At 37.5% G+C, this 13,817-nt stretch overlaps 1 pseudogene; it reads left to right on the plus strand.

Annotated features, from left to right (window-relative positions):
* The first annotated feature begins 2,023 nt into the window (after positions 1–2,023).
* On the plus strand, positions 2,024–3,716 carry LOC124089374 (calcium/calmodulin-dependent protein kinase type II subunit gamma-like; annotated as a pseudogene).
* Positions 3,717–13,817: the final 10,101 nt, after the last annotated feature.

Raw genomic sequence — 13,817 nt, forward strand, 5'->3', positions numbered from 1 at the left:
GGAAGATGTGAAGTTTCTATTTCAGGAGACACCAGGTATTGGTAGGGGCCCATGGTAAGGCAAAGAACCTAAGAATAAGACATCATGGACTCCTTTCTAATCGCCTAAGCTGGCAAACAAGTACCTAAAGAAGGAGAACATGTTTCATGGTCTGGAGAAACCACCACAGTGACATTCACTCAATATGAAAACATTAGTAACAAGCAGAGCTGAGGTACTAGACTAAAACAGACTAACCAGGAGTCAGTACACAGACTTTCTCCAGTGTCTTCATACCAAGCATCTGCAGCCAGATTGTATCCTCTAGTTAGGAGCTTGGAGAACCTAAGTCACCCCAAGGAAAATTTGGAGACCTCTGACTGAGAAGGTTGACTTCCAGTTTAGGTCCTGAATTTGTGAAGCTTACTCACAAAACCTACCTACATAGAGAAATTTTCTAATCACCCTTCAAGTGTTTCATTCTTAAGTAGGAACATTAACACTAATATCACCAGATATTTAAATGGAAAATAAATGAGAAAGAAAAAATACACTGAAGTCAGAGGAAATGTAGATAATTTGTGTAGAATTTTAAAAAGCCGCTTTCATAATAGAAAATAAGACACAATATACATAAAACAAGTAAAAGATACCCTCCAAATTGTTAATGAACAAAAGGTAGCTCTTGGAAATAAAAATAATGTTATTTTATACCTACATTGTGAGGTAAGGGGAAAACATCCATGGACACTATAAGTCCACAGAGTAGAAACTACTGCCTGAGATCCTTACTGCTAGATGGGTAAATATACAAACAACATGTAAGAAAATACATGAAATGAAAGATGGCTTCATTAAAGAGATGGAGATTCTGAAAAAGAAATCAAGTAGAAATCCTCTAAATGAAGGAATCAATAAACCAAATTAAAAGTTCAATGGAAAGCATCACCAGTAAATTAGACCATCTAGAGGATAGAGTTTCAGGCAACAAAGACAAAATATATAATCCTGAAAATAAACTTGACCATGGAGAAAATATGTTAAGAGACCATGAACAGAACTTCTAAGAAATATGGAATAACATGGAAAGATCAAATGTAAGGTTTATGAGGCTAGATGAAGGCTTAGAGATACAAACCAAAAGAATGCACAATATTTTCATTAACATAATATCAGGAAATTTCCCAAAACTTTTAAGAATGATATGGAAAATCAAATACAGGATGCTTATAGGACCCCAAATCTACCTAATTACAATAGACCCACAATAAGGCACATTATTATGAAAATGCCTGACATACAAAATAAGGATAGAATTTTAAAGCCTGTCAGAGGATGAAAAACAGGTGACATTTAGAGGTAAACCAATGTGGATCTCAGCTGATTTCTCAATCCAGCCCCTCAAAACTAGGATGTCTTGGAATAATATATACCAGACTCTGAAAGAAAATGGGTGCCAAACAAGAGCACTATACCCAGTAAAATTAAGCTTCAGAATTGACAGTGAAATATAATCTTCCTTGATAAAGCAATGTTAAAATAATTCACAACTAGAAAGACTGTATCTCAAAACATACCTAATAAAATATTTCATGAAGAAGAAAGGAAAAATAAAATTGAAAACAGTCAAAAGGAAAAACTACACTAGAATAATCAAAGGAAAAACAATTCAAATTAAAAACCAGAAATAAATCAAAATGACAGAGAATAAAATCATATCTCAATAATAACATTGAATGTAAATGACCTAAACTCATCAATCAAAAGGCACAGACTGGCATATTGAATTAAAAAACAAGGCCCCACAATATGTTGTCTCTAAAAGACTCACCTCATAGGCAAAGACATCCATAGACTGAAGGTAAAAGGATGGGGAAAAACAAATTATTCACATGGATCTCATAAACAAACAGGGGTTTCTATTCTGATACAGTGGACTTCAAGCTAAAGTTAATCAGAAGAGACGAAGCAGGACATTTCAAACTGCTTAAAGAATTTTTACATCAATAAGACATAACAATGATAAATATTTATGCCTCAAACAATGGAGCATGTAAGTACATGAAATAAACCCTTCTCAATTTCAAGACTCAAATAGCTCCCCAGTCAAATCTCCTAGGTGCTGCTGGATTCATCCCTGGCTAGGCAGCAGTGACTGTTCACTGACATAGGTGCGGATCTGCACCCACCACCTCTGCCTGCCAGCAGCTAGCATGGCCAACACACCACCTGCACCCACTGTACCAACTACTAGCTCTTTGAGGAGGTTGGTGAAGGTGCTTTCTCTGTGGTCTGCAGGTGTTTGAAGAAAACCTCCACACAGGAGTATGCAGCAAAACCCATCAATGTCAAGAAGTTGTCTGCCTGAGATCATCAGAAAGTAGAACATGATGCTGAGATATGACTTCTTAAACATTCAAATATTGTGGGACTCCATGACAGTATTTCTTAAGAAGGGTTTCACCACCTTGTGTTTGACCAGGTTACTGGTGGGGAGCTGTTTGAAGACATAGTACCTAGAGAGTACTACAGTGAAGCATATGCCACCCACATCTGATTCTGGAGAGTGTTAACCATATCCACTAGCATGGTATTGTCCACAGGGACCTGAAGCCTGAGAACTTGCTGCTGACAAGTAAATGCAGGGGTGTGGCCCATCAAGATGGCTATTTTTAGCCTCACCATCAAAGTCCAGAGCAGCAAGCTTGGTTTGGTTTTCCTGGATCCCCAGGTTATTTGTCCCCCAAGGTCTTTAGGAAATATCCCTATAGAAAACCTGTGGATATCTGGGCCTGCAGTAAGCCCACCCCATGCCCTCAGCTTTTCTGTGTTAAGGGCCCTTGGCTTCCAGTAATGGTGAGAAAGATGGAACACTATTCCTTCTGGTCCCACAAGTGCCTGCTTTCCCATCAGTGGGACACAGTGACCCCTGAAGTGAAGAACTTGATGCCAACCATAAACCCAGCAAAACACATCACAGTTGACCAGGCTCTGAAGCACCCATGGGTCTGCCACAATCCACAACAGCCTCTATGATGCACTTCCAAGAGACTGTGGAGTGTTTGTGCAAATCCAACCCCTGGAGAAAATGGAAGAGTTCCATCCTCATGACTATGATTGTCTCCAGGAAATAACCAGCTGCCAAAAGCCTATTGAACAAGAAGTTGGACCGATGTGTCAAGCCACAGAGCAACAATAAAAACAGTCTCATAAGCCCAACCCAAGAGACCATGCCCTTGCAGACAGCCATGGAGCCACAAACTACTGTGGTGCACAATGCTACAGATGGGATCAAGGGCTCCACAGAGAGTTGCAACACCACTAGAGAAGATGAGGATCTCAAAGTACAAAAATGAAGAGCATGAAGATCATAGAACAGCTGATTGAAGCCATCAATAATGGGGACTTTGAGGTCTACATGAAAATTTGTGACACGGGTCTCACTTCATTTGAGCCAAGGCCTTTAGAGGGGATGGATTTCCATAAGTTTCACTTTCAAAATCTCCTGTCTAAGAACAGCAAGCCCATCCATACCACCATCCTAAACCCACATGTCCATGCCATTAGGGAGGACACAGCGTGCATCGCTTACAACTATCTCACCCAGTACATTGATGCGCAGGATCAGCCTTGCACCAGCCAGTCAGAGGAGACCCTAGGTATGGCACTGCCAGGATGGCAAGTGGCTCAGTGTCCAATATCACTGCTCAGGGGTCCCTGCTACACTGATGCAGTGAGCTTTAGCCACTGCATCAGGGACATTAGGAGATTCTAGGTGTAGGTTGAACCTTTGCAGCCAGTGGCTCTAGAAGGTCTGAGTGACAGCAGCAGTCCTGTTTGTTTGAGGTTTAAAACAATTAAATTATAAAGTGGCAGAAGCTGAAGCCAATCTATGCCCCTGCCTGAAGCCCTCCCACCCACCCTTCGTGTCTGTCTCTGCTGAACGGAGGTGTTTTTTTTTTACTCTAAGAAAGAAAGTAGATAGTTAAAAAAATAAAATAAAAAATCCATACCATGAGGTGTTTTAAAACCACTTACAGCCCTTGGGTTTCCAAGAAGGCAGGAATTTGTGTGACACCCATCCTGGCATGAACAATGTTGGACTTACACACCAGCCCTGAAGAGGTGAGCTCAGCCTCAGATCCCCACGGACCCAGGAGAAACAGGCAAGGACTCTGACGGAACTTTGGGGGCCGTGATGTAATTGTAGCCCCCGAGGTGGCCTGCTTACCCCAGGTCTAGTAGTGGAGTTCTTTAGAACCAGTATAAGCACCTAGAATGAGGCTGATGAAGACACCATGGCTCTCAGACCCAGTTGGGAGAGATGTAGAGTTCTCAGCCCAGCTGTGGATACAGCTGAGAAGCAGTGGCCTCAGGACTGAGGTCCCAGATTTGCTGTACTGTTCCATTTAGCATAGAAGGGAAAAGAATTGGTGCTGCAGAAGTGTGTCCACTATGAAGCTGATAAGAAACCCTGTGTTAGTCTGATATGCACTTACTTGACCATCCATTTCTATAGAATGTATGATGCCCAATGGCCCTGATCCCCACAGGTGGGAAGGGGAGGCTTTACTGCTTTGCTTCCTGTTGGCATGCTTAAAAACTTAACAAGGAGGGAGCCAGGCCCTGGTTAGGATTCTCCTTGTCACCTTTGGAAGTTCTGTTTCTGTGCTGATCTGGACCATCTTTGTCTTGCATTTTCATGGTGGTGGTGCCCCCATGCTGACCCTCATCTGGTCCTGGGCCCTCTGCCAAGTGCCCCTATAGGATGGGAGGAGTGAGGAGCAGGATAAGAGGTGGTGGTTGTTTCTGCACATTCAGGCTGGCCTCAGGGTTGCCTCCCTTCTTACTCTTCCCTTGCTGCATGTCCATCTCTTTCCCTATCTTTGATATTTATCTCAGTACTCTGGCAAGAAGTGTCCTCTTGAAAGAGGCCTCTACTGACCAACTGAAGTATAGACTTATTGCTGGGCAATCTGTATGGGCATCATCCACCTTATCTGCATGTACACAAAAAAAGGTGTCCAGAGCCAAGGTTCCTATGTTCATTGTCTATCTCTCTGCTCAAGGAGTTCCATTCCAGGAGAAAAATAAGCCAATAAAAGAAGATAATGGAGGAGCAGTTGGTCATACCCTTGGGTTTCCCCCAAAATAATTGTGCATACTTATTTGCAGAAATATCGGCACTTTGGGGAGAAAGGTGGGTAGACTCCAGCTCCCTGGACTAACTTCAGGAGCTGTAGGAGCTAGGAGAGGATGCAACGCTACAGGTTTACTTTGGAGCCAGCTGAGAAGAGAGCAAACTCAAAGGTGCTGATGCTTGGATTTAGCTAGGCTCCTCAACTGTCTCATGCAGCCCCAGCCCCTGGGCCCTACCCTCTCCTGCACTGCAGCCTACAGTGCCAGCTTGCAGACCCCAAAGGGTTTGTTGTGCTGGCTTGAAGACAAATGATCTTAGAATTCATTGAGACCTATAGCTTAATATGGCTGCTCCAGCCCACTTCTTAGCATTCTTACTCTTCTAGGGCTGGTGTCAGCATCTATATAAAACAGATTATTAAAATCATCTTTTAAAAAGGAAAGGGAAGACATTTCATGCAGATTTTTGCATGATGACATCGAAATAATTTAAAGATAGTGTATGTTCTGAATGTTGGTAGTCTTTGTTACAATGAAATCTTTTACTGAGGATATTTAATAAAATAACCTTGAAAAAATAAAAAAAATTGGGAATCAAATAGACAACAACCATAATACTGGGTGACTTTAACATACCTCTCTCATCACTGGATAGATCTTTCAAACAAAAACTAAATTAAAAAGCTATAGAGTTTCAAGGACTCTACTGTCACGAATATCTAAAAAGAAAAAATTTAAAAAATAAAATGAAAAAAGATAACTAAAAAACAAAATTAATAATTTAGACTTTACAGACATACATAGAATATTCCATCCATAAATGACTGAATTCACTTTCTTCTCAGGAGCACATTGATCATTTTCTAAAATACAGCACATTTTAGACCACAGAGCAACTCTTAGCAAACAGAAAAAAAGAGCTAATACCTTGCATTCTGTCTGATCATAATGGAATAAAATTATAAATAAACAATAAAATAAAAAAATATATAAGCTACTCAAACACCTGAAGAGTAAATAATACCCTATTGATGACTAAAGGATAGAAGAAGAAATCTGGGGTGAAAAAAAAAATACTTAGAGGTAAATGAGAACAGTGACACAGCAGATCAAAACCTCTGGGACACTATGAAGGTAGTTCTAAGAGGAAAGTTTATTGCATTGTGCTTATTTGTTAAAAGACTATAAAGTCACCAAATAAGTAACCAAACATTAATTACATCCAGTAAGAATGGCAATTATCAAGAATTCATACCAATAAATGTTGGAGAGAATGTGGGAGAAAAAGTAAACTCAAACATTGCTGGTATAATTGCAAATTATGCAATCACTCTGGAAACCAGTGTGCAGATTCCTCAGAAAACGTGGATGGAAGGATCACTTTACTCAGTAATCCCACTCCTCATTATATACTCAAAGGACTTTAAATCAGCATACTTCAGTGACACAGCCATATCAATGTTTATAGTAGCTCAATTCACAATAGATAAGCTATGGAGCCAACCTAGGTTCCCTTCTACAGATGCATGGATAAAGAAAATGTGGTTTATGTACACAATGGAATACTACTCAGCCATAAAAAAGAATGACTTTATGACACTTGGTAGTAAATGGATGGCTCTGAAGGCTATCATGTTAAGTGAAATAAGAAAGGAAAAACAAAGGTTGAATGTTCTCTTTGATATGTGGATGCAAACATACAATGGGGACAGTGGGACAATAGAAGTGCAGTGGATTAGACAAAGAATAAAGGGAAGGAAGATAGGAATAGGAAAGACAATGGAATGAATCAGACATAACTTTCCTATGTTCATATATGAATACTGAAAGAAAAGTGGCACAGGACTAATCCCACACATACCTGGGATAAGAAGTGGATTTATTTGTCAGAAGTCTGATGGGCTGCTCTGTGCAGAGAAAGAAAGAGAAGCCACTCCCCTTTGCATGGTACTTTTTTAGGCTAGAATCATGGCCACGTATTTGAGGCAGGATTAATCCTGAATGACATTGCAGGTATCCCTGATCTTGTGGAAACAATTTGTTTCTTGGGAACAAAGACAAGCAGTTTTCCTGTCTCTCAGAGGGGGAACAAGAAAACCAGCATGTCCCTTTATCCTCTCAAGGAGAGAACAGGGAAACCAGTACCCCCCATCTCAGGGTCTGGTAAACTGTCTCCTATCTCTCAATGAGAGAACAGGGAGAGACCAGTAGGTTTTATCTCAGGCTAGTTTCTATTTCTTGGGAATAAGAAGACTATTCATAAAGTGGGAGTGGGGAAAAGGAAGATGGCTGTGATTATGCTAGTAAAAACACCACAGTGAATCTCAACATCATGTGCATCCTCCAGAATGGGATCCTACTTACAATAAGCTATACTTCATGTATGTATAATAGGTAAAAATATAGTCTACTATGTATCTACTGTATACCAAAGAAGAACAAATAAAATTTTAATATTAAAAATAAAAGTTCATCAAGTGTAAAAAGATAAAAATTTAGAAAATGTTCATAAATAGGAGTAAAATATACAACTGAAGAAAAAAAATGTTTAGAAAATCTGAGCACTGATCCAAGATGCCTATTGTTCAATTAACAGAAGTTAAAGAAAAGACAAGATACAGGAGAAGAAATTATCAAAAAAATATTTTTTACTTTTTTAAAATGATTTTTTAGTTGTAAGTGGACACAATCCCTTTATTTTATTTATTTATATGTGGTGCTGAGGAGGGAACCCAGGGTTTCTCATGTACCAGGTGAGTGCCCTACCACTGAGCCACAACCCCAGCCCTATTTTTTTTTTTTTACTTTTTTAAAGCTTTTATTAACACATTATAGTTATATATAATAGTGTGTCTTTCTGACTTAATCATGTATACATGGAATAAAATTTCCCGCATTTCAGTCCTTGGTGCCTCCTCTATCCCTCAGTTCCTCCCTTCTCCTGTTTCCTTCTTCTACTCTACTGGTTTTTGTTTTGTTTGTTTAATCTATTTTTAATTGGTTATTTATATAAATACATAAATATAGAATTCACTGGGATGTATGTTTATACATGGACACAGTATAATTTTGTAAAATTCATTGAGTATTTCCTCCCCTTTCCCATGGCTCCTTCTTCCCCCTCAATCTCCTTCTTCTGCTCCACTGGTCTTCCTTCTATCTTTTCATATCTACTCCTACCCTCATTTTGTCCTCTACTTTGCTCTAGTTTCTATATATGAGAGAAAACATTCAGGCCTTGATTTTCTGAATCTGACTTTTATTTCACTTAGCATAGTATTCAACATTTCCACCCATTTATAGCAAATGGTATAATTTCATTCTTCTTTATGGTTGAATAAAGTTCTTTTATGTATACTTGCCACATTTTCTTAACACATTTATCTGTTTGCGGGCACCTGGACTGGTTTTGCAACTTGGCTATTGTGAGTTGCACTGCTATAAACATTGATGTGGCTGTATCACTAGAGTATGCTGATTTTAGTTCTTTGGAATAAACACAAATGAGTGGAATAGCTGGACCATATCTTGATTCCATTTCTAGTTTTATGATGAATACATTCTTTGTAAATTCTGGATATTAATCTCCTGTCAGAGGAATAGCTAGCAGAATTTTTCCTGTTCTGTAGGCTCTCTCTTCACTCTCTTCATCTTTTCCTTTGCTGTTCAGAAACTTTTTAAATTGATAGCATCCAACTTTGACTCCTGGTTTCATTTCTTGAGCTCTAAGGGTCTTACTAAGGAAGGCAATGCCTTCACCCAATATGATGGAGTGTTCTTGACCCTATGTTTTCTTCTAGCATTTGCAAAGTTTGTGGTTTAATTCCTAACTCTTTTATCCAGACTGATTTGATTTTTTTGCAGGGTGAGAGATAGGGTTCTATTTTTTATTTTTCTATATATTGATATCCAGTTTTCCCAGTACCATTTGGTGGATTGTCTCTATGTCTTCTGTTTGTTCCACCACACAAGTAGTTTCAATCTAGAGGAAGGAAGGTTGAGGATTTCAAAGAATAAGAGTTCTATGAAAGATTGGGGCAGAGAATTTCCCTGTAAGAGGCACAAACCAGGCTTACAGAGGCATTTATTTGTATTGGAGAAGAAAAATACAGATTGACAATAGGAGGGTCTTTAGGGAAATAGAGAATTTGATTATTTTGTCTGTCAAAGCATTTGGAAATTTTATAAATGGGCACTCTATAAATCTATTGAGAAAACTGCATAAAATTACCAATAGTTATATAGAAAATCATTAAATAAACACATAATTCATTAAGTTACTACAGGTCGAATAAAAGACATGCAAAGATAGTATTTCATAAAGGAGTATTACTGGGCTCATCCATTAAAATATTTATATGATTATAATAAACACTGAATATGAATTAATTTTAAACTATAAAATCTATTTTAAAAGGATGGGAAGAACAGATATGGGGTGGGGAAAGCTAAACTTTAAACACAGGAGGAAAATAGATAAAGTCTGAATTTATATAAAAAATAATGAAACCACAGTATTTAAAAATATGGCCATAAATACAAAAAGATGTCAATTAATTTGCCTCTGGGGAACAGAACTAAGAAATGTGAAGCAAAGAACAAAGGACCTCATTTTTTTTTAAGAGAGAGACAGAGAGAGAGAGAGAGAGAGAGAGAGAAAGTTTTTTTGTAGATGGACACAACACAGTGCCTTTATTTTTTTATGTGGAGCTGAGAATTGAACCTGGGTCCCCGCCCGTGCTAGGCGAGCGCTCTACAGCTGAGCCAATCCCAGCCCCAGGACCTCATATTTTTTAAAAATCAATTACTAAATTTCTTCCCAAATTTATTTTGTAAATTATTCCAACATAAATAAAATATAAAGAATCCATATATTAACCTACATACCTGCACAAGATTTTTTCATTGGTTTATATTATTTATACCAAATGATGGGTTTTATTGTGGCTTATTTGTACACAAAACATAATTTGATCAATTTTTTTCTCAATACCTCCCTCACGTTTCCCTCCTCCCTCCCCCGACCCACTTTCTGTAAGTTAATGGTCTATCTTAGTAGATTATTTTAAAGAATTAAATTTAGACTTTATGACACTTCTTCCTGGTCTGTTCTCACTCTCTCCCTGGAAAAGTTGCCACATTCAAACATGTTTTTAGACATTACCATATAGATTACCTCTACAAACAATATGGTACACTGGTCTCTCACTTTCAAACCTTACAAAAATACCATCTTATTGTACAATAATCAGTTTGCATTTGCTTTTCTCATTGAATATCATGTTCTGAGATTTAATTAGCTATGCTAATATATAGTTCTAATAATTTTAATTGTTGTATACATTTCATAGAAGAAAGGATCACACAATTCACATATTTATCTTCCGTGACAGATATTTGAATTGTTTTCAATTTTCTCAGTATTGCCATCAATACAACAACAAATATTCTTACATGGAAGAGTAAGGTGGAATTAAACATGTTAAACTTTACTAGATATAGTCAAATAATAATTTCACATTGACACTCTCATCCACAAAGTGAGAGAGTTTCTATTTCTCCAATTCTCCCCAATACTCTATGCTTTGTTTTATGTTGTTGTTGTTGTTTGTTTGTTTGTTTGTTTGTTTTGCTTATTTGCTTGTTTTCAGTGCTGGGGATCAAACCCAGGGCCTTCTACATGATATCTGCAACTTTTCAGGAGTGGATAACTGATTGGTCTCATCGTAGCCATCATTTCTTCTGAGGATATTGTATCTCTGTTCAGGTGGAAGTAGTTCAAATGCAAAACATAATGTTCCTTCTGTATTACTTTTTTTGCCTTTGCTCATGCCTTTCTTCCTAGACTGCCCCACTTCATCCACCACATCAGTAAAGAGCAAACTCCACTCTCATCTCCACTGACCATCTCTGATAAAAGACTCCCCTTTCTCAAGGCTCTATGTCCATTTCATAGCTGATTTTCTGCCTAAAATGAAAGAGGCAATTGCTTAAGTGTGAGTCCTGTTACTTGAATTTGCTCTAAGCAAATCTCACAATATCAAGATTAATAATCATTTGCATAAGACTTTGCAGATCTAGACTTTTTGTTATCATTAACATAGTGGCTTAACTTTTTTGAATATAAGCGCTCTTCTAAATATAAAGAAAAATAATTGAGCATCTCTCACTATAGAAATACATTATATATATCCATTTAGAAAATACGTAATAATATAAAACTATTATGATTTTAATATTATCTTTAAATTGACTTTAAAAAAATTAGTTATAAAGGGACACACAATACCTTAGTTTATTAATTTATTTTTTATGTGGTACTGAGGATCAAACCAGTGCCTCACACATGCTAGGCAAATGCTCTGCTACTGAGCTACAGCCCCAGTCCAATAAATTGACTTTATTTTATTAATCACAAAAGTAGCATACTTTTGAAGGACAGTGGGGTGTTTCATGACCTGTAGATTTAGTGAACCATTCAAGATCAATGCCAGATTCAAAACACAAATATTATATCTAGCAAATAATAAAAATCTATTAAAATTATTTAAATCCTGTCTAGAGTTTCCATGAAAAGAGGTCAAGGACAGTCATTGATAAAACATGACATACCTTGAAGTCCTTACTTTCTCAGTTCTTTTCCTCACACTCTTCATATCCTTCTACAATTCTAATTGTCTAAACTCCCTGCACTTGCTACAAACTCAGCCTACGCTGCTGTTTTGGTCTCTCTTCTTTTTCCTGGATCTCATTTTCTTTCTTCCTTCTTCTGACCCATCCTCTAAATGATGCCTTTCCAGACAGTAGTCCAACTCACTTTCCAAAGTCCCAGGGTTGGCCACTGCCTGAAACACAAGAACACTTACCTCCGAAAGCTGGGGTTGGGCAAAGCTTCAGGCATGTATTGTGAGCCCATCATACAGATTTGTGGCTTGTATTTTTCTAGTCTGTTGAAATATTAAGGATTTACAGTAACTGAGCACCCTAAGCATCCACAACCTAAGGTAGAAACCACTGCCCCATATTATACCTCCTTGAAATCTCTGTATGACCCAGTGTATTTTGTAACAGTTCAGGGCAGCAGCACTGTCTAAAATGCAAACTGGTGTTGATACCAATAAATCAATGTTGTCACCTTGACTAATTTATTGACTCACTTAGCTGGAAAAGAAGGTCTAGGACAGCACTGCAGTGAATTCAAGCTGACCTACCCACCAAAAACCACATATACATATGGATATAATACATATGCATACACGTACACACAAATATGTAATTTTTCTCACAATATCCACTGACCACATTGACATTCAGCACAATTAATACTAAAATACTAGAAACCCAGCAGAATAAAAATTAAAAAGTTGAGATTGGAGGAACACAAGGACAGGAAAAAATATATAATTTACTGAGAAACCTGAAACCTCATTTCTTTAAATAAACTGGGAAAATGATGCCTGTCTCAACATAAAACTTAAGTTTGTAGATTCTTAAATAGGCAAGGTGTAGGGGCTGGGGATATAGCTCAGTTGGTACAGTGCTTGCCTAGCATGCACAAGGCCCTGGGTTCAATCCCTAGCACCACCAAAAAAAAAAAAAAAAATAGGCAAGGTGCCTCTTCTTATCTTGGAAATGTCCTGTTTATTCCCTAAAGATAACTGAGTGAGAAGTAAAACATGTAAGAATAAAATAAATAATAAGTACAAATATACACACTTTATATTGCCAGACCCATGAATTGGAGCACAAGAAACAATGCCAAAGGAAGAACAGGGGCCCAGATATTAGGAAGCTTTGCTTGAAGACTGGTAGCAATTTTTATCATCTTTATCACTCTCAGGGAGTTTTGGATAGGTGACCCTTAAGTTTCTCTTTAACTCTGTAATTAAAGACTTAGAAAGTCTTCCCATTGTAAACAGCCTCACTCATTTCTCCTCAACTCTTTAATATCAAGCACAATGAAAACAACATTATAGGGCTGGGGTTATGGCTCAGCAGTAGAGTGCTCGCCTCGCACGTGCGAGACCCTAGATTCATCCTCAGCACCACATAAAAATAGATAAATGAAATAAAGGTATTGTGTCCAACTACAACTAAAAAATATGTTTTTTTTTTTTTTTTAAAAAAGAACATTATAAATGGGCTTAAATCTCAGCTCTGCTCTCAGGTGTGTGACTGTAGGCAAGTCCTAACTTCTCACTGTGTCAGCAACAGCTTACTTTTGTCTCATTATGTAATAATGTTTTTCTTCCAGTGTTGTTGAAAAGGTTAGATACAATAAAAATATAAATATATGTTCTAAATTTTTTCTATTACTAAGTAATGCTTATAATAATTGTGTATGACCCTGTTGACAGGTCTTATTTCTCTATTGGTAGTAGATGATAGGAGATTGAAATTTCCTAAAGTAAATAAAGACTGGGATAGCCTTTGAAATGCATCTCCCCCAACCCACCCTCCTTCCTCTAGTAACCACTGTTTTATTCTCCATTTCTGTATGGGTGAATAAGTCTAGAGATCTCACACATAACATACAGTTATGTGTTAATAAAATTAACAGTTAATAAAAATTTACTGTTAGAGATTTTTATTAAATAAATATATTTTAGTTCCTTCTGTCACAAAAATAACATAGCAAGAAGATGAATATGTTAATTTGTTTTACTATTTATCCCACATCATCATGTTACAAACCTCAA

Source organism: Marmota monax, unplaced genomic scaffold (assembly GCF_021218885.2).
Source record: "Marmota monax isolate L192 unplaced genomic scaffold, Marmota_monax_Labrador192_F-V1.1 WCK01_AAM20220418_F8-fsc00096, whole genome shotgun sequence".
Taxonomy (NCBI): domain Eukaryota; kingdom Metazoa; phylum Chordata; class Mammalia; order Rodentia; family Sciuridae; genus Marmota; species Marmota monax.